Raw genomic sequence first — 20119 nt, 5'->3', positions numbered from 1 at the left:
GTGAAAAGCGGGCAGATAATAAAATTTCAAAAACAACAAATAGTAAAAGAAAAGAAATGGGGGAGTTGTAAGAAATGGGGAAGTGTGTTGTTTTCGCAAAAAGGTAGTGATAATAAGCTTAAGTATAGTGCTGATAAATCAAGTGTAAAGGGCAGCTGCAGACAATGATTAAATCAACAAGCTCTGGGGAAATGTATAATTGGGTACTAACTTTAGTGCATAATTAGAGCTGAAAATGTGTTGCTGGAAAAGCGCAGCAAGTCAGGCAGCATCCATGGAGCAGGAGAATCGACGTTTCGGGCATGAGCCCTTCTTCAGGAATGTCGAAGTGCATAATTATTCTAGTGTATAATTAGTGCATAATCCTTAGTGCATAATTATTCTAGTAAATAATTTCTTTCATCATGATAGTTTAAATAATTTAGTCTCAGCAAAATAGCTGAGATAGCTGAAACACATAAACTAGGCAAGAAAAGACATTGTTAAAATGTATACTCAGGAATGGAATATACCTATGAATGGAAGATGTTACAAGCAAAACAGACAAAAGTGAAACGAACATCAAGATCCAAGTTTAGCAGAATCTTCCTTATGTCAGCACTTACAGAGGGAAGGGTCGCCAACTTGGAGAAGGGGGGGAATAATAAGACCAGATTGCAAGTTAGTCAGAGAATAAAGTTGATTGGGTAATGTAGGAGTCAGAAGAGGTGACCTCACGCAGCTCAAAAGTATAACGGTGTACTAGTTTGAATGTTCATTGCTCATTTGCTTCTGCATTTGATGCCCTTTCTTGCAAGATCGTAGAATAAAGTCTTGTTTCCAGTTTTGGTGGTCTCGTCTAATTTTATTAAAACCTGTTTCTAACAGTACTTTGCTCAAAAACTGCGTGCATTCATGTAGAACTCTGACCTCAAAAACTGCATGAATTTATGTAAAACTCTGTTATCTCACTTTTTAGATTAGAATCAATCTCAGCATCATGGCATAGAGAGAGAGAACACAGGGGGCCTTCAGCAAAATAGCTGAGATAGCTGAAACACATAAACTAGGCAAGAAAAGACAATGGTGACACCTTCAACATACTGTCACCTTTGTTAACAGCTAACCCGAGAATGCAACATTTTTTAAAAAAGGGTTTGTGATTTACACATGAAAGAAGTGAAACTATCACTGTATTCTAACAGATGAAAGGCGAAACAGACAATCGATTTTTCAATGTATAATTTCAGTTACATCACACTGTAAACTTTTGCTATAAATTCTGTGTTAGGATTGAGCCCTCCACTCCCACCTCCCAAAGCTAGTGCTTCCACCTAAACCTGTTGGACTATAACCTGGTGTTGTGTGAGTTTTAACCTTCCCAAATTCAAATCCGTTTCCTCTTCCCACCCCCTTTTCCGGAGGCGACCAATCAGATCGCACATTCTCTCCGACTCCTCGGCTGAGCGAGGCGGCTTTGCTTCCTAATGGCTGAGGGCAGCTGAGCGGCGGCCGCTCTGGCGAATGGACGTTGGCCTGGCGCGGTAGTCCCGCCCACGTGCGCGGCTGCACCCCAGCCAACCGTCGCGGCGCGGGACGGCAATGACTCTGTGCGTGTTCGCGGCGTTTCCCTTCCCCCAGTAAACGCAGGAAGCAAGTATCCGGCTATTGCATTTTTTTTTAAAAAAGGGACGTTTTTCTGGAGAAACTCTACGTTCTGTGAGGAGAAAGCTGAGGTAACGCTTTGGGTTCGAGGATCCTTCTGCATAAGCCCGTTTCCCTTCGCCGTCCCAACCAAAGGAACCCGGTTTCCTGATGTGTTTTGTGAGGAAACGGTTTAACACGCGCAACTTTCTCCGAAAATCCGAAAGGACTGCGGACGCTGCAATTCCCAAACTAAAATTGGAATTGCAAAAAAACGCCTGTGGGAAGAAATCATGGAAATAGCGTTTCGGGTCGAGAATGCAGAGGCATGTATGGGAACTGTGGACTGGGATATCAAAGGTATCGCAGCAACATGACTGAGGGAAGGCATCCCTCCTGGCATCCGAGGAGCAGGAAAAATGACGGGAATCCAGCACCACTCTGATCTAAACTCTTTTTTATTTCAAAAATATACTTTATTCATAAAATATTTTGATGGTCTGTACAGTTGGTCATGCCATACATACGTGAACATTCCATTTCTTTGCATACAGAGATCAGAATTTATCATTTGTATATACAGGTCTGTACATTTATCAATCATGTATCCAAATATTTAGCTGAGGCGTCAGCAGAATACAAATGACTGCGTGGGCCCCCTGTTCTTCTTAGGCAGGCAGATGTTACACGGTGGTCTTTCCCCACCGCGCCTTGGCGTCAGCTGCCCCAAGCTTCAGCGCGTCCCTCAGCACGTAGTCCTGGACCTTAGAATGTGCCAGTCTGCAACACTCAGTCGGGGTCAACTCCTTCAGCTGGAAGATCAATAGGTCTCGGATCGCCCAGAGAGCGAGTTGATGATCCTCCAGGCACAGTTGATGTTCATCTCGGTGTGCGTCCAGGGGAACACACCATAGAGCACTGAGTCCCGCATTAGGGCGCTGCTCGGGATGAATCTCGACAAACACCACTGCATTCCTCTCCAGACTTCTTCTGCGTAGGCACATTCCAGAAGGAGGTGTGTGACAGTCTCGTCCCCCCCCGCAGTCGCTTCGAGGGCAGCGTGCGGTGCGGCTGAGAGTCCGGGCGTGCATAAAGGATCTCACAGGCAGAGCCCTTCTCACCACCAGCAAAGCCATGATCTAAACTCTGGTTTCCAGCATCTGCAGTCCTCACTTTTGCTTGAGGGGAGGGGAGGACTGGCAGCTCGGTGTTCCTGGATTTCAATGCTGCACCAAGGGAGGCAAGAGAGGAATTCAAGTGGCGTTTTTGATGCAAAGCCTGGGACTAATGAGTCTGGAAGCCGCGTTGGATGGATTCAGAGAGAGGATTTATTGCATTTGGAGAGACGATTAAGGGAGAGTCGATGTGCCTGTGTGTATTGGACATCGTGTCTCACGAAGTTGAGTTCTATTTTTGAAAGCAAAAAAGATAGATGAGGACAGAGTAGTCGACACTGCCTGCATTGAGAAGGTTCTGCCTCGGAGACTGGTGAGTACTCTTAGATTGCATGGGATTCATTGAGAGCTTGCAAACTGCATGCAAAATTGTTTAAAGGTAAGGGACCGAGAGTGGTGATAGAGGAGCATTTTTTTGGACTGGAGACCCGTGTCCAGCAGTGTTCTGCAGGGATTGGTGCAGGATCCACTGTTGTTGGTCATTTATTGATGTAAATGGCAGCTTATAATGGTCAGTTATATAAATCTGCTCCGGTTTCCTCCCAAAGATGTGTAGGCTAGATGAATCGGCCATGCTAAAATTACCCATGGTGTTCAGGGATGTGTAGGTGAGGTGCATAAGTCAGGCGCAATGTACAGTAAAAGAGTAGGGGACTGAGTCTGGGTGGGATACTCTTCAGAGGGTTGGTGTGGACTTGTTAGGCCTGTTCCTACACTAGGGATTCTGTGATTTGAGGCATGAGAGTGTAGTACTGCAAAAGCACAGCATGTCAGGCAGCATCCAAGAAGCATGAGAATCGATGTTTCGGGCATAAGCCCTTCATCAGTCATGAGGCTTGTGGAGAGGGGTGAGAGATAAATAAGAGGGAGTGGTGTGGGGGGTGGTGGTGGAACGTAGCTGGGAATGTGATAGGTAGATGAAGTTGGGGGGAAAGGTGATAGGCCAGAGAGGAGGGTAGAACGGATAGGTGGGAAGGAAGACGGGCAGGTCAAGAGGGCGGTACTGAATTGGAAGCTTTGCACTAGGATAAGTTGGGGGGAGGAGAAATTAGGAAACTGGTGAAATCCATATTGATCCCGTGTGGTTGCAGGGTCCCAAGGCGGAAGATGAGCCGTTTTTCCTCCAGACGTCGGGTAGTTAGGGTTTAGCAAGGGAGGCGGCCGAGGACCTGCATGTTTACAGGTAAATTTCTGTCGGACGTGGAAGGTTTACAGGTAAATTTCTGTTGGCTTTGCAACAAGTGGAAAAACTGTGCTCATGCCTCCCCCGTCAACTCCGTCCAAGGCCCCAAAAGATCTTCCCACATCTGACAGAAATTTACCTGTACTTTCACACACGTCATCTAATGTAACCGTTGTACCCGATGTGGTCTCCTCTACATCGGAGAACAGGAAGCCAACTTGCAGATCACTTCAGAGAACATCTCTGGGACACCCGCACAAACCAAACCCAATGCCCCATGCCCAAACACTTTAACTCCCCCTCCCACTCCACCAAGGACATGCACGTCCTGGGCTTCCTCCATTGCCAAACCCAAACCACCTGACCCCTGGAAGAAGCATGCTTCATCTTCCGCCTTGGGGCCCTGCAACCACATGTGATCAATGTGGATTTCACCACTTTCCTCATTTCCCCTCCCACCACCTTTTCCCAACCCCAAACCTCCAACTTGGCACCGTCCTCTTGACCTGCTCATCTTCCTTCCCGTCTATCTGTGCCACCCTCCTCTCCGACCTATCACCTTTCCTTCATCTTCATCGACCTATCACGCTCCCTTCATCAGCCCCACCCCTCTCCCATATATTTCTCAGCCCCTGGCCCACAAGCCTCATTCCTGGTGATGGACTTATGCCCAAAATGTTGATTCTCCTGCTCCTCGGATGCTGCCTGACCTGCTATGCTTTTTCAGCACATCACTCTTGATTCTGATCTGTAGTCCTCAGGTTTTCCCTATGCTTTGTGGCATGGTTAGTAAGTTTGTAGATGACACCAAAATTGGTGATAGTGGACAGTGAATAAAATGACATCAGGATCTTTAATCAGTTAGTCCAGTGGGCTGAGGAGTGGCAGATGGAGTTTAATTTTGATAATTGAGTGTTTTTTTTGCTAAATAAGCAAGGGAGAATTTACGCAGTAAATGGTAGGGCCCTGGACAGTGGTGTAGAACTGAGAGACAGAGGGGCTCAGGCACATAATTCTTAGAAAGTTGTGTCACAGGTAGTTAAGAAGGTGTTCAGCATGCTTGCCTTCGTTGCTTAAAAACATTGAGTTGGAATGTCATGTTAAGGTTATGCAAGCCGTTGGTGTGGCCATTTTTTGAGTATTGTGTGCAGTCTGGTTGCCCTGCTATAGGGAGGGGTAAATGTAGGGGAATGGGTCTGGGTGGGTTGCTTTTCGGACGGTCGGTTTGGACTTGTTGGGCCGAATGGCCTGTTTTCACACTGTAAGTAATCTAATATAATCAAGTGAATTGTTCTGTTGGATGGAGGGAAGGTCTTTTGAGGAAAATCTGAGGGACTTGAGGCTGTTTTCATTGGAGAGAAGAAGGTTGAGAGGTGACTTAATTGAGACATATAAGATAACCATAGAGTTAGGGTGGACAGTGACAGCCTTTTTCCTTGGATGGTAATGGCTGGCACGAGGGGGCATAGCTTTAAATTGAGGGGTGATCGATATTGGGCAGATGTCAGAGGTTGTTTCTTTGCTCAGAGTAGTTGGGGAGTTGAACACACTGCCTGTAACAGTAGTAGACTCACCAAAGTTAAGGGCATTTATATGATTGTTGTATAGTCATATGGACAAAAATGCAGTTGTGTTCGTTAGATGGGCTTCAAATGGTTGCACCGACCTGTGAAACACATCGAGGATGGAAGCACCTGTAATGCGCTGTAATGGTCTATGTTCTATGTAAACATAGACAAGACATATACCATTAAAAATTGTGCCTTGGGCAGTGTTTCAGAGCAGAGTAACCTAAGGGTTCAGGTACATAATTCTTTGAAGTTTGCATCACATATAGACAGGGGTGCTTAAAACGCCATTTTAATGTACTTGTCTTCGTTGTCAGACAGTTGAGACTAGGGGTTGGAATGTTAGATTGAGCTTGTACAGATCATTGGTGAGACCTCTTCTGGAATACTGTGTCCAGTTCTGGCTGATAAGCACGATATTTTTGAGCTGGAAAGGGTACAGAAGAGGTGTACCAGGATGCTGGGAAAGGATGCTTTGAGTTATAAGGATAAGTTCGGACTTTTTCAATAGAGTGCAAGAGGTTGAGGGGTGACCTTGTTGGCGTTTATAAAGTAATGATGGATAAATGATGGATGGTAGGTGCATTTTCCCCTGAGTAGGGGATTTCAAGACTAGAGGGCATGTATTTAAGGGGAGAGCAAAGATTTCTTTTATGCAGTGGTTTCCATGTGGAATGAACTTGCAGAGGAAGTGGTGGATGCTGTACAATTACAACATTTAAAAGACTTTAGAGAAATGTTTGAAGGGATATGGGCCAAGCGCAGGCAGCTAGGGCTGGTTATGTTTGGGATTATGGTAAGCAAGAACTGGTTTTGATTGAAGGGACTGTTTCCATGCTACATGACAATATAACACCTTTAATATTGGAGCAAGTGTTTGTCTCTGGGTAACTATCAACAAGGTTGTAGAACAGTGCCAGCACAACAGATCCTGCCAGGGCTTTGTCATTTTCTCACACCACATTTAAGTTTCTGCAAGAGAATTTATGCTGGAGTCTCATCTATTCACAAGGTTACTGGTAGATATTGGGTCAAAGTGTGCAGATTTATCAGAATTGTAGACAGCAGCTGAAATACAGAAAATTTTGCTTTCCTGTCAAAAGTATCCAATAGGACGGAAATAACAGAAGGACAAAAACAATGTTTAAGTTTAATTAAGGCTCAGAGGCCGCCAGGTATTCCAAGTAGTGGAACATAAGAATCAGCTTATAAAACTGCCCCATTTTTTAAGAAGCGACTATATAGGTTGATACAATGCGAAAGCAAGAACATTCTATGATACAATATGGTTTGTAGGGTGTTTAGAAGAGAATGATGTGTTTGTCTTCGAACATGTTCATAGATTTGAACTCTGTAATCATTTGAGTTCCTGTAAAAGTGTGAAGATTTTAATTTGCTCCACTTGACAAAATTCTTTAGGGACAGACTTAAACGAGAGATTGAAAGAGTGATGGATGGAGTCAGCTCATTGTTAACATATGAGAGAATCATCAATGGACAAGAACATCAAGTAAGTGACAGGAATGCAGAAATCAGAGAACTGAATGAACAATACTGATAATAAATGCATTGTTTGCTAAAGAAAAAGACCAAAGTCTGTTGTTATGAAAGGTTCGTATTCCATATTTTGTGGACTTGAGTGAAAAACAATGCAGAAATGCCTGGATTATTTTTGTTTATAAAAAGAAAGATCAGATTTTTTCCACTTGATTGGCTGGGTGCATTTTCAGCAATACTCAAGAACATAGAACATTACAGCGCAGTACAGGCCCTTGGGCCCTTGATGTTGCGCCGTCCTGTCATACTAATCTGAAGCCCATCCATCTACACTATTCCATTTACATCTATATGCCTGTCCAATGAAGACTTAAACTTGACGAATCTACTACCATTGCAGGCAATGCATTCCATATCCTTACTAATCTCTGAGTAAAGAAACTACCTCTGACATCTGTCTTATACCTATCTCCCCTCACTTTAAAGCTGTGTCCCCTTGTGTTTGCCTTCCCCATGCTTCGAAAAAGGCTCTCTCTGTCCACCCTATCTAACCCTCTGATTATCTTGTATGTATCTATTAAGTCACCTCTCAACCTTCTCCTCTCTAGCGAGAACAGCCTCAAGGCCCTCAGCCTTTCCTCGTAAGACATTCCCTTCGTATCAGGCAACATCCTAGTAAATCTCTTCTGCACCCTCTCCAAAGCTTAAGCATCCTTCTTATAATGCGGTGACCAGAACTGTACACAATACTCCAAGTGTGGCCACACCAGAGCTTTGTACAGCTGCAGCATAAGCTCCTGGTTCCGGAACTCAATCCCTCTATTAATAAAGGCCAAAACACTGTATGCCTTCTTAACAACCCTGTCAATCTGGATAGCAACTTTCAGGGATCTGTGTACATGGACACCGAGATCCCTCTGCTCATCCACACTCCCTAGAATCCTACCATTAGCCCAGTACTCTGCATTCTGATTACTCAGTCCAAAGTGTATCACCTCACACTTGCCCACATTAAATTCCATTTGTCACCTCTCAGCCCAGCTCTGCATCCTATCTATGGCTCTCTGCAACCTACTACATCCTTCATTACTATCCACAACTGCACCTACCTTAGTGTCGTCCGCAAATTTGCTAACCCACCCTTCCATGCCTTCATCCAGGTCTTTTATAAAAATGATGAACAGCAGTAGACCTAACACTGACCCTTGTGGTACGCCGCTAGTAACTGGACACCAAGATGAACATGTTCCATTTACTACAACCCTCTGTTTTCTTTCAGTAAGCCAATTACTTATCCAAACTGCTATGTCTCCCACAATCCCATTTCTCCGCATTTTGTATAATAGCCGACTGTGGGGAACTTTATCGAATGCCTTGCTCAAATCCATATACACCACATCAACCGGTTTACTCTCATCTACCTGTTTGGTCACTTTATCAAAAAACTCAATAAGATTCATTAGGCACGACCTACCCTTCACAAAACCGTGCTGACTGTCCCTGATCAGATTATTCTTTTCTGGATGGTTATAAATCCTATCTCTTATAACCTTTTCCAACACTTTACCAACAACTGAAGTGAGACTCACTGGTCTGTAATTACCAGCGTTGTCTCTACTGCCCTTTTTGAACAGGGGAATCACATTTGCTATCCTCCAGTCCTCAGGCACTATTCCTGCAGACAATGATGATTTGAAGATCAATGCCAAAGGCTCGGCAACCTCTTCCCTTGCTTTCCAGAGGATCCTAGGATACATCCCATCTGGCCCAGGGGACTTGTCTATTTTCACATTCTGTAACAATTCCAATACCTCTTCCTTGTGAACCTCAATCTCTTCTAGTCTAGATGAAAGTATCTCTGTATCTTCCTTGCCAACATTGTCATTTTCTATGTTGAACTCTGTTGGAAAATATTTATTTAGTGTTTCCCCTATCTCCTCTGCCTCCACACACAACTTCCCACTACTATCCTTGATTGGCCCTAATTTAACTCTCGTTATTCTTTTATTCCTGACATACCTATGGAAAGCCTTAGGATTAACCCTGATCCTATTGGAAAGCCGTAGGATTAACCCTGATCAACACCATCCAGGATAACACAGGATGTACAGTGGAGAGGCTGTCCAGGTATACCAGGATGTCGCCTGGGCTGGGAATTTTCAGTTATGAAGAGAGCTTGGACAGACCGGGTTGTTTTCCTTAGTGCAGAGGAAATTCAGAGGGCTCATGATTGAGATATATAAAAGTTAAGAAGAAATAGATAGGCTTGACAGGAAGAAACCTTGCCCCTTGATGGAAGGATCAATGAGCAGGGACCTTTATATTTAAGGTGAAGGTGCAGCAGGTTTAGAGGAGATGTAAGAAAAACTTTTTTCACCCAGAGTGCTGGGAATCTGAAACTGGCTTTCAGTAAAAGTGGCAGAGACCGAGTCCCTCATAACAGTTAAGTATTTAGGTATACACTTGTGATGCCAAGGCATACAATGTTATCAGCTAGGTGCTGGAAAAGGAAATTGATATGATAGGCTGAAAGGCCTTTTACTGTGCTGTAGATCTCTTTGACAAAGCAGCTCACTTGATTGACACCCCACTCAACATCCACTCTTATCACCATTGATGCTTTGAAGCAGCAGTGTGTACTATTTACAAAATGCACTGCAGAAATCCTTCAACTCTCCTTCAATAGAAGCTTCCAAACACACGACCACTGCCATCTAGCATTACAAATGCAGCAGATGCGTCGGCACTGCATGCTACTCCCCATCCTTACTTGGGACTATATCACTGTTCCTTCTTTTTCTCTGGCTAAAATACTGGAACTCTATCCCTAATGGATGCTTCCACTGATTTCCAAGGGACGCTGGGTAGCTGGTTCATTTGTGAAAGATCTTTAACTTATCAGTCAAAAATCACAACTTAGAGCAACTACTGAAGGCAAGATGAACTGGTTTTCTTCAGGTTTAGAACGGTTTTTGACTCCCAAAACCTTCACTGGAGAGCATTCAATTACAGAATTTAGGACTGCCCAGAGAGGTTTCCTGATGTTTGAAAGTATGAGGAGACAGGAAATAGGAGCAGGAGTAGACCATTCCGATCTTTGAGCCTGCTTTGCCATCCGTACAGATCATAGTTGATCATCTAAATCAGTGCTCTGCTCCTGCTTTCTCCCCATATTCTTTGATATGTAGGTATTGTCCACACAAAATTTGTTTGAATCTCTGTCTAGTGGCCAATGCAAATTTCAGACAAAGAACCCACCCATCCTTCTCCCTCCTTGAAGTCCCAAGGACCAAGGTGTCACATGCGAGATGATGGGGAGGCAAAAACCTAGCGACGTTATTGCTCGTGACATCAAGTTTTCTCACTTTTCCTCTCTCTGCGCTATCACTGCTGAGGCCCAATGGTAAAGGGTTGGAGTCTGCGTACATATCTCGCAGACTCTGAGCCTGTTGAACTTGGATCTCCATGGCAACTGATAACCTATCCATGGAGGCAAATGTGGCCCGATAGCATTTCTGTAATCCTGCAAACCTCCACACTATGGTAGAAATTGCCCCCCTCAACCTACACCCAAGCCATGGCACATCTCTCTGCTGCATTTGTACCTTTTTGTGCATGTTTAATTGCTGATACTAGACTCCTCTTCTCCTTGGTGCTGTACTTGTGCTTTGTCTCTCGCAGTTCTGAGTGCCTGCCATATTTCCTCCTTGGCCAGCTGCACAGATGTTGCAGTGATGTACTGACCAGTTGGTGCTTGTGCCACTAATGTTACCTTCCCACTGAGGTGTCAGTATGTGACCTGGCAGGGCATGAAAGGGGAAGCATTGCTGGTACATCCTACGAGGACACTACTCCCTTGAAGGTGCGGGAGCAAATGTCTTGCGGAACAGCCCGCTTGATAACTGATACTCTGGAGATACCACTGTTACCTGCAAGAGGTGGACCTGACTGAGTCCATTGGTTATGCAGAGAGCATGCAAGGTTAGTAGTCTGAGTGCTGGAGTGGGTGAAAGTAAGTGAGGCAACATGTTGTGTGCAGTCATGGTAAAAAGCGGTGCACGGGTGAAGCCTTGGTGGGAGATGGGTGTCGCAGCAACATTAAAGTGAGAGTCTAGCCGGAGATTCAAGCTCAATATGAGGGCAACATAGGCAGTTTTGTGACAGTAGGATGAGAAAACTTGCTAGGTCTTGCAGAGCACAACCTTCCACTAAATTCAACTTTATCTTTTCACTTCACCCCTCCATATATTCTTCATAATTCATTACAGAAAATCATTGAGCTTGTAGAGAAAGGAAACTGAGCAGACAATTCCAAACTTCTCCTTAAACTGGTGATGGAGAAAGGCTCTCAGCTTCGTAAGGTGATGTGGGAATCCTTTGTGTAAATGCACCACAGGATCCCAAAGCTGGGCAAGATACTGAAAGAACTTGGTGCACTAAGATCAAAGTGACGTCAATGTCAGATTCAAACACTGCAAGTTTAAATATAACATTACATGAATGCATATATTTGAGTGCATTGTTTCGTTTTAGTTAGTTGATATAAAGCTAATGCTTACAATGGCATGGGACCTCAGACCCGGGGCATGTGCCTCTTGCTTGATATGGGACCTCAGGCTGATGTTCTTACACTTGCAAGAAGTGTGTCCAGCTGCAACTCTTGTTCGACCTTATGACGGCTCTGGAGCTGCGGATGGATTCACTGTGGAGCATCTACAATGCGAAGGACGTTGTGGATAGCACGTTTAGTGAACTGGTCACACTGCAGGTTAGAATTGCTGAGGGAGATAGTGAATGGGTGACCAAAAGGCAGAAAAAGAGTAGGAAGGCAGAGCAGGTGTCCCCTGCGGTCATCTCCCTCCAGAACAGGTATAACATTTTGGATACTGTTGGGGGAGATGGCTCACCAGGGTAGGGCAGCAGTTGCCAGTATCATGGCACCATGGCGGGCACTGTTGTTCAGAAGGGCGTGAAAAAGACTCATACGGCCGGCTGCAGAGCATTCGAAAAGGGAAGGGTGAACAGTCTTGGTGGACATAGACATCGATTATCTAAGTTAAAAAACGAGATGAGGTCCTGAAAGTAGAATTCAGTGATCTAGGAGAGAAGTTAAAAAGATTGACCTCAAAGGTAGTGATCTCAGGATTTCTACCAGTGCCACATGCTAGTCAGTGTAGAAATGAAAGAATAGGCAGGATGAACACGTGGCTTGAGGAATGGTGTAGGAGGGAGGGGTTCAGATTTGTTGGACATTGGGATTGGTTCTGCGGAAGGTGGGACTACTACAAATTGAATGGTCTACACCTGAAGCAGACTGGAACTAATGTCCTTGCCGGAGTTTTTGCTACTGCTGTTGGGGAGATTTTAAACTAATGTTCTAGGTGGCTGGGAACAAGGAGACAAGACAAGTGGACAGCGAGGTGGAAACTGGAGACTATAAGAATCATGAAGTTAGGGGAAGAGTAGGCAGAGAGCAGGTGAATGCAAAAGAACTGGTAGCCTGCATATTCTTCAGTGCAAGGAGTATAGTAGGTAAGGCTTTGATTGGTGCCTGGGAGTATGAAGTTATTGTAATCACAGAGACTTGATTGAAGGAAGGGCAGGATTGGCAGCTAAACGTTCCAGTATATAGACGCTTCAAACAGGATAGGGAGGGAAGTAAAAGGGGGGAGGAGTTGCATTGCTGGTCACTATGGAGGGCTTGAGTAGTGAGCCATTATGGGTGGATCTGAGAAATATGGGTGCAGTTACATTGTTGGGGCTGTATTACATGTCTCCCAACAGTGAGTGTGATGTAGAAGAGCAAATATGGAAGCAGATTATGGAAAGCTGTAGAGGCAATAGGGTGGTGCTGATGGGAGTGTTTAATTTTCTCAGCATTTACTGGGATACGCTTAGTGTCAGAGGTCTGGATGGGGCGGAATTTGTAAGAAGCGTCCAGGAGAGTTTTCTAGAACAGTATGTCAGTAGTCCAATAAGGGAAGGGGCCATGTTGGACCTGATACTGGGGAATGAGCCAGGCCAAGTGGGAGAAGTTGTGATGGGGGATTTGTTTGGGAACAGTGACCACAATTCTGTAAGTTTTAGAATACTCGTAGACAAAGATGAGAGTGGTCCTCAGGGAAGAGTACTAAACTGGGCCAAGGCCAATTATATCAAAATTAGGCAGGAGCTGGGAAATGTGGATTGGACACAGCTATTTGAAGGGAAGTCCACATTTGAGATGTGAGAGGCTTTCAAAGATAGATGAAAGATAGTGCAGGATAGTCATGTCGCATTGAAAGCAAAGGATAGGAAAGGCAAGATTTGTGAACCGTGATGACAGGAGAAATTGTACGACTAGTCAAGAGGAAAAAGGAAGCGTACAATAAGGTCCAGGCAACTAAGAATAGAATGGGCCCTGGAGGAATATCGAGAGAGTAGGACCAGTCTTAAACGAGGAATCAAGCGGGCTAAAAAGGGTCATGAAATAGCTTTAGCTTGCAGAATTAAGGAGAACCCCATAGCCTTTTATTCTTGTATAAGAATCAAGCAGGCAACTGGAGAAAGGATTGGTCCACTAAAAGATAAGGAAGGAAGGTTGTGTGTCGAACCTGAGAAAATGGGGGAGATTCTGAATGATTACTTTGCATCAGTGTTCACTGAGGAGAGGAACAGGATGAATGTTCAGATTAGAGATAGAAGATTGATTACCTTGGATCACGTGGACATAAGTAGGGAAGATGTGTTGGGTAGGCTACAGGTTATTAAGGTGGACAAATCCCCAGGACCGGATGGGATCTATCCCAGGTTGCTGAGGGAGGCGAGAGAGAAATAGCTGGGGCCCTTAAAGATATATTTAAGGATATTTTTGTAGCATCCTTAAATACAGGTGAGGTGCCGGAGGACTGGAAGGATGCTCATGTTGTCCCCTCTACAAGAAGGGTAGTAGGGATATTCAGATCAGTGAGCCTGACATCAGTGGCAGGAAAGGAGAAGGTACTACGGGATAAAATCTATTTATATTTGGGAAAAAAATGGGCTTTTTTTCAGGGGGCGCGGGGGCGTGCATCGTGCCTTAGCAACTTTATAGAGTTCTTTGAGGAAGTAACCAAGTTGATAGATGAAGGACGGACTGTAGATGTCATATATATGGACTTTAGTCAGGCGTTTGATAAGGTTCCTCATAGTAAACTCATGGAGAAAGTGGAGTTAGGTGAATAATGAACTGGTTGAGCAACAGGAGACAGAATAGTAGTTGAAGGGAGTTTCTCGAAATGGAGAGATGTGACCAGTGGTGTTCCACAGGTATCAGTGCTGGGGCCACTGTTGTTTGTGGTGTGTGTGTGTGTGTGAAGATGTATATAATGATGTGGAAGAGGGCACTGTTGGTATGATCAGCAAGTCTGCAGTTGACACTAAGATTGGTGGAGTAGCAGAAAGCATAGGGGACTGTTAAAGAATACAGGAGAATATAGATAGACTGGAGAGTTGGGCGGAGAAGTGGCGCAAATGGCATTCAATCAAGGCAAATGTGAGCTAATGCATTTCTAAAGCGAATTATACAGTAAATGGAAGAGCCTTGAGAAAAGTTGATGGGCAGAGAGATCCGGGAGTGCAGGTCCATTGTACCCTGAAGGTTGCTGCACAGGTGGATAGAGTGGTCAAGAAGGCGAATGTACTAAGGAAGTAGAATCCCTGGTCAACTGGTTTTCAATCGAACTGATGTCTTCTCCTGTTGGCCTATGTTGCATGAATGATTTAAAACAAAGGGAGTGCTAAAGCACACAATTCTATTTCTATTTCGTTCAGTCAGTGGAACATGTTTAAATCCAGATCAGCTCAAGATTGTCTCATTGAACTAGCATGAGATATCTGTTCTGATTTTGATTAGTTTAGATTACCTACAGTGTGGAAATAGGCTCTTTAGCCCAACAAGTCCACACCGACCCTCCGAAGAGTAACCCACCCAGACCCATTCCCCTACATTAACCCTGTAACTATGGGCAATTTAGCATAGCCAATCCACCTAACCTGCACATTTTTGGATTGTGGGAAGAAACCGGAGTACCCGGAGGAAACCCATGCAGACATGGGGAGAATGTGCAAACTCCACACATACAGTTGCCCGAGGCAGGAATTGAACCCGGGTACGTGGTGCTGAGAGGTATCAGTGCTTACCACTGAGCCCACAGTGTATCAGGTCTCCCAATTGCGCACCTCTCAGTCTGAAGCCTTCACTCAAAATCTTTTTCTCCATTTTGTGTTTAATGCTTTTACATTTCATTCGTTTTCTTTTAGTTCTCCCTTATTTAGCCCATACATTTCCAACAAAGAAAATCTGTGTATATCTTTATGTCTGTTTGAAAGGGCTTAACGATTTGAATGTAAGCATAAGAGTTCAAGGGAGCTACCTTTTGAGTCTGCGCACTCTCCTCTCACTCGATAATCCTCCGCTATTCCAAACTTCACTTTGACCTACTCCATGTCCGTACATATTCCCCTGATGTTTAATCCATAGCTGAGTAATCCTATGTACTTGTCACTCCACATTCATCTATTACACCTATTGCCCAGTGCTGCTAATTCTGCTGCCACTTCATACTCTCCTGGAACCAGCAGCGCAGTTCTTACTCCAGACTCCCCTACCACTTGCAGTTCTGTTGTAACTGTACATACTCCTAGCACTCCTGGCACCACCATTAATCTGAGGACCTCATGACTTCAGCCCCTCTGTCACTTGCTGCTCAATTGTGGATCTTGGCTTCAAATCACTCTCAACTCCGCTACCTCTCAGCTCCATTGTCAAACCCGTTTTCTCGAAATCTCTCCCCGAGCACTGAAACCCACCACTTTTTTCAGTATTATGAACTATGTTAAATATTCTATACAGACTATTTTCTAATTCTCTCTGTCTCACACAGGCACACACACACGTACCTGGAATGAATCAGTTTTGCAACAAAAAATTGTTAGAAATTTAGAAGCAATGTTTGTCTTTTCGTGATTGATGTAGGATGTTTCAATCTCACATTATGGAATATAAAAGAAAGATCAGTCTCTATTCTGTGGTGATCTCATGAATGTAGCTTCATGCACTGAGCTTACACATATGTATCTTTTGGTATGAGGAATGATGATGTGGATGTGCTGCTATTGGACTAGGATGAACAAAGTCAGAAGTCATACGACATCAGGTTAAAGTCAACAGGGTTATTTGAAATCACAAGCTTTTGGAGAGCTGGTCATTAGACAGATTAAGGCATTGTAGGAGCAGCATTCCAAAAGGTTATGATTTCAGATAAACTGATTGGTGTCATGCAAATCCAGTTTGAGGAATGTGTTTTCGCTGGCCTTTGCATTTCATGTTTTGAGATAGTTCAGACTCTTTCTTTTTGTAATTCAAATGCAATCATTTCCATAGAAGAGCATATGTGAAAATCTCAACAGATTTTGAATCAAACTGATGTCTTCTCCTATTAGCCAATGCCTAGTGTTTTGTTTTTTTCCTTGCTTTTAGCCAACACAACAACAATTTTCATCTTGTCTCAGAATAAAGCACTGGCTCAGACCACAGTAGAATCTATGCAAACACTTGCATTTAAAAAGCTGTAACTGACCCTGATTGTGCGGTCCTGTCTCAGGCCATTGATGGCTGAGCGACAGTAAAATAGCTTGATTTAGAAAGATGATTCGTTGGTTACGAAGGTCTGCAATGACTATGATGTGTACTGCACAAATGCCAGAAGTTGAGGCAATTCCTGATTTCTAACTGGTGGTTGATTCAGTGAGCAGACATGCTTTATGTTGTTGCTCTGACATAAAAGGAACAAGCTGCTCAGTTAAACGACAGAAGGAGATTCAAAACACACTATATCAATAATGTAAGGACTCAGTTCATAATTTTGTCACGACTGGAGAATCTAAAATCGATCCTTTTGGATCAGGAGGGATTTTACAGTCTCTGTTCAATCAGTAAGTAGAGATCACTCGATGTGGCTGATCTGCGTGATTTTTACTGTAATTCAGCTAATAAGGCTAAATAATGAAATATAAATACAACAAACATTTTATTCATCAGTACGTATGTCAGATGATCAATTGGTCCAAAATGTAAAAAACACACAATAAGTACAAGAAACATAATACAGGGGCATACACATCACATTATTTATGTCATAAATCCCCTGAAATAATAATGCTACTTGCCTTTAAAACTTCTCCGCAGAGTGGACTCTTAACTGACTACATTGAGATGGTGATAATACAGTAAACATCCGTCATTTCGGGGGTAAGGTTTTTCCCAGTTTCGCAAGAGTGCTGGCTCATAAGATGTCTGGTAAAACAAAGCATGCTGTACCTGTATAATGTATAAGCTAACAAAAAAAAGCAATTTTTTCAACTGTCATTTTGTTTAGAAATGAGAAAACACAAGTTGAATTTAGATTCATAATCATTACGTGCTTAAATCCAATTGAGTATGTCTTGTCAAAGGAAGATTTCTGGTTTGGGAAAAGGGAAATTCGTTTAACTGCAATGGTTAGCATTATTCACAGTCTTGAGGGCTCACATTCTTAAACTTTAAACCCTTAAAGCTAAAGTATTGTGAGACATTAGTCCTAGAGTGCAGGCACACAGCAGTAAGTGGCAAGGCTTCACCAACAATGGGCAGGACATGGGAAGAGTGCTGCCAGTGTCACCAGGCATTTCTTTTAATCCATTTCACATCCGAGACACCTCTCCGGAAAGAATGTTTGGGAAATAGTTAATAGATCTGACTTCTCCACCTAAAGTTACTATAACATAAAGCCTGTTGAATGAGGAGTAATGCGAGAACCCCCTGGGAGTGCAGAATTTAACAAACAGTGAAAGCTCACAGGCAGCAATTTTGATTTTTGCGGGACTCAGAGCCACAATATGGTGGCACAGTGGTTAGCACTGCTGCCTCACAGCGCCTGAGACCCGGGTTCAATTCCCGACTCAGGCGACTGACTGTGTGGAGTTTGCACGTTCTCCCCGTGTCTGCGTGGGTTTCCTCCGGGTGCTCCGGTTTCCTCCGACAGTCCAAAGATGTGCAGGGTCAGGTGAATTGGCCATACTAAATTGCCCGTAGTGTTAGGTAAGGGGTAAATGTAGGAGTATGGGTGGGTTTCGCTTCGGCGGGGCGGTGTGGACTTGTTGGGCCGAAGGGCCTGTTTCCACACTGTAATCTAATCTAATCAAAAAAAAAGATGGGACTGGAGCTTCCTAGAGGCAGCAGTCTATTTACTGTCCGTCACTAAACATACTCGAACAGAGTGAGATTCGTTGTCAACAATGGAGAAATCTATTCCATTCATTTCCCAAACTTGTATTTTCCGTATTATTGTGCATTCTAATCTCTGTAACGGCAAAAAATGATGTTGCCAGAAGGGAGGCTTGATTCATGTTGTTTCTCATTCAATTTGTTTAGACTGGGTTACAATGAACTAAGAGATTCAGGAGTGAAAGTGCTTTCTGTGTCTCTGAGAAATCCAGACTGTAAGATACAGAAACTGCACTAAGTACCTGACTGTAACTGTTTTTATAATAACTGAATGTTTGACACTGCGTATTATTACTGATATCAAGCACAGTGCTATTACTATTCACTGGGGTTTGTTCTGACTTCTGCTTTTATTTTCTGTTTCTCTTTTATCTTTATATCTGATCCTCAGACTCTATAACAATGGTATCACAGATGCTTGTGCTGAGGATCTCACCTTGGCTCTCAGTGCTGATTGCTGATGTATCTGAATGCGGGTAATGATAAACTGAGAGATCCAGGAATGAAGCTACAGTTGCCGGTTTGGAAAAATCAGGGTTGCACAATATAGACACGAGTAAGTACCAGACTCTCTGAAAATGTTTATAATAACTGTTCTTCAAAATGGCTGAACATTAGTCATGCCAGTAAATGTTTAAAAAACACATTCCAGTATGAGCATCAGTATAGGGTTGCTATTACAACTGTATTTAATTTGTATCAGTAATAGTGTTATTATAGTTATGACACTGGGTAAACCTTCCTGCTTATCTTAAGACCAGATAGATACAGAAAGATAGATCCAGAAAATCTGTAAAAATCAAGTTGCCAAGGACTATTTAAAGTAAAGATTAACCACTTTATTTCCTAAAGTAGAACAGAGAATAACTAACAAACCACGGTTTACAATTTGTTTCTCAAACCTATCGTTTAGCTTCCCTTCTACAATACTAGTCCGATAAAACTCCCAATTAAAATTTAGAAAACCACATCTCTTATCTCAAAACCAGGCAGCTGTAGATTCTTATCTTTGGATCTCCTTGTGTTTTCTTTTCTCTTTGCTCAGAATTTATGCGTCACAGGTTACTGATCAAAAAGATACTTTTAAGAGAGAGCTATTTTAAAGCAATTTGTTTACATGCTGGGCTGTGGCAGTTCTCCTAGCAACTCTTCAATTTTCCCTCTGTATTATAACCCAGAGTATCGGGTTGTGTCATTGGCTTTTAAGATTGTCAATATACTCAATTCAAACTTGATTAGAAATTGGTATTTTTATTGTCGTATAATTTAAATTGATTGACCGGAATCGATTTCGTTTTTGTCTCCAGGCAACAAACTACTCGAGTTGTTCAACGCAGTGTTACATACATCGCTGCCTTATTGAGAACACTTAGTGCTGTCTGGTGGTTCTGCTGCTTTTAACTCTCTTAAAAGTATACCCACATCTTCATAACACCTCCTCCCCTTAAGAAAAAATGAGCCATCATAATGAAAAGATGGCTTCATTTTTTTCTCTACTTTTTTAAACATGCTACCAGAACATACAGATAACTTTAATATAAGTTCACCTTAACGCCTTCCCATTTACCCCTGTATATATACACCAAACGTTAAATAGAGGCAAATCTCATCCAAACTCTGTTAGTTAAATCCGCAATAACGCATCTGTGATTACATTCATAATGTAATCACAATGTGCATGATTTTTAAATTATTAGTCTGTAACATAAGACTCCAACGAAATAATCTCTCATGTAAAATGTTCTCATCTTTAAAATGTTGTAAACATGTAAGTGCATTGTGGTCGGTG

At 43.2% G+C, this 20119-nt stretch overlaps 1 long non-coding RNA gene across 1 annotated transcript in view; it reads left to right on the top strand.

Moving 5' to 3' along the window:
* Window positions 1-1569: 1569 nt before the first annotated feature.
* The window catches only part of LOC122543204 (uncharacterized), a 45615-nt gene continuing 27065 nt past the window's right edge, over window positions 1570-20119 (top strand). The window contains exons 1-3 of the long non-coding RNA XR_015754820.1: window positions 1570-3111; window positions 6969-7059; window positions 18722-18886. This is a non-coding gene — a long non-coding RNA (uncharacterized LOC122543204). The remainder of the gene's footprint in view (window positions 3112-6968; window positions 7060-18721; window positions 18887-20119) is intronic.

Source organism: Chiloscyllium plagiosum, unplaced genomic scaffold (genome assembly GCF_037043375.1).
Source record: "Chiloscyllium plagiosum isolate Xiang-an unplaced genomic scaffold, Cpla_swu_hap1 HiC_scaffold_48, whole genome shotgun sequence".
NCBI classification, from domain to species: Eukaryota; Metazoa; Chordata; class Chondrichthyes; order Orectolobiformes; family Hemiscylliidae; genus Chiloscyllium; species Chiloscyllium plagiosum.
The sequence above is the reverse complement of the archived record's forward strand: the minus strand, read 5'-3'. Positions and strand labels throughout refer to the sequence as shown.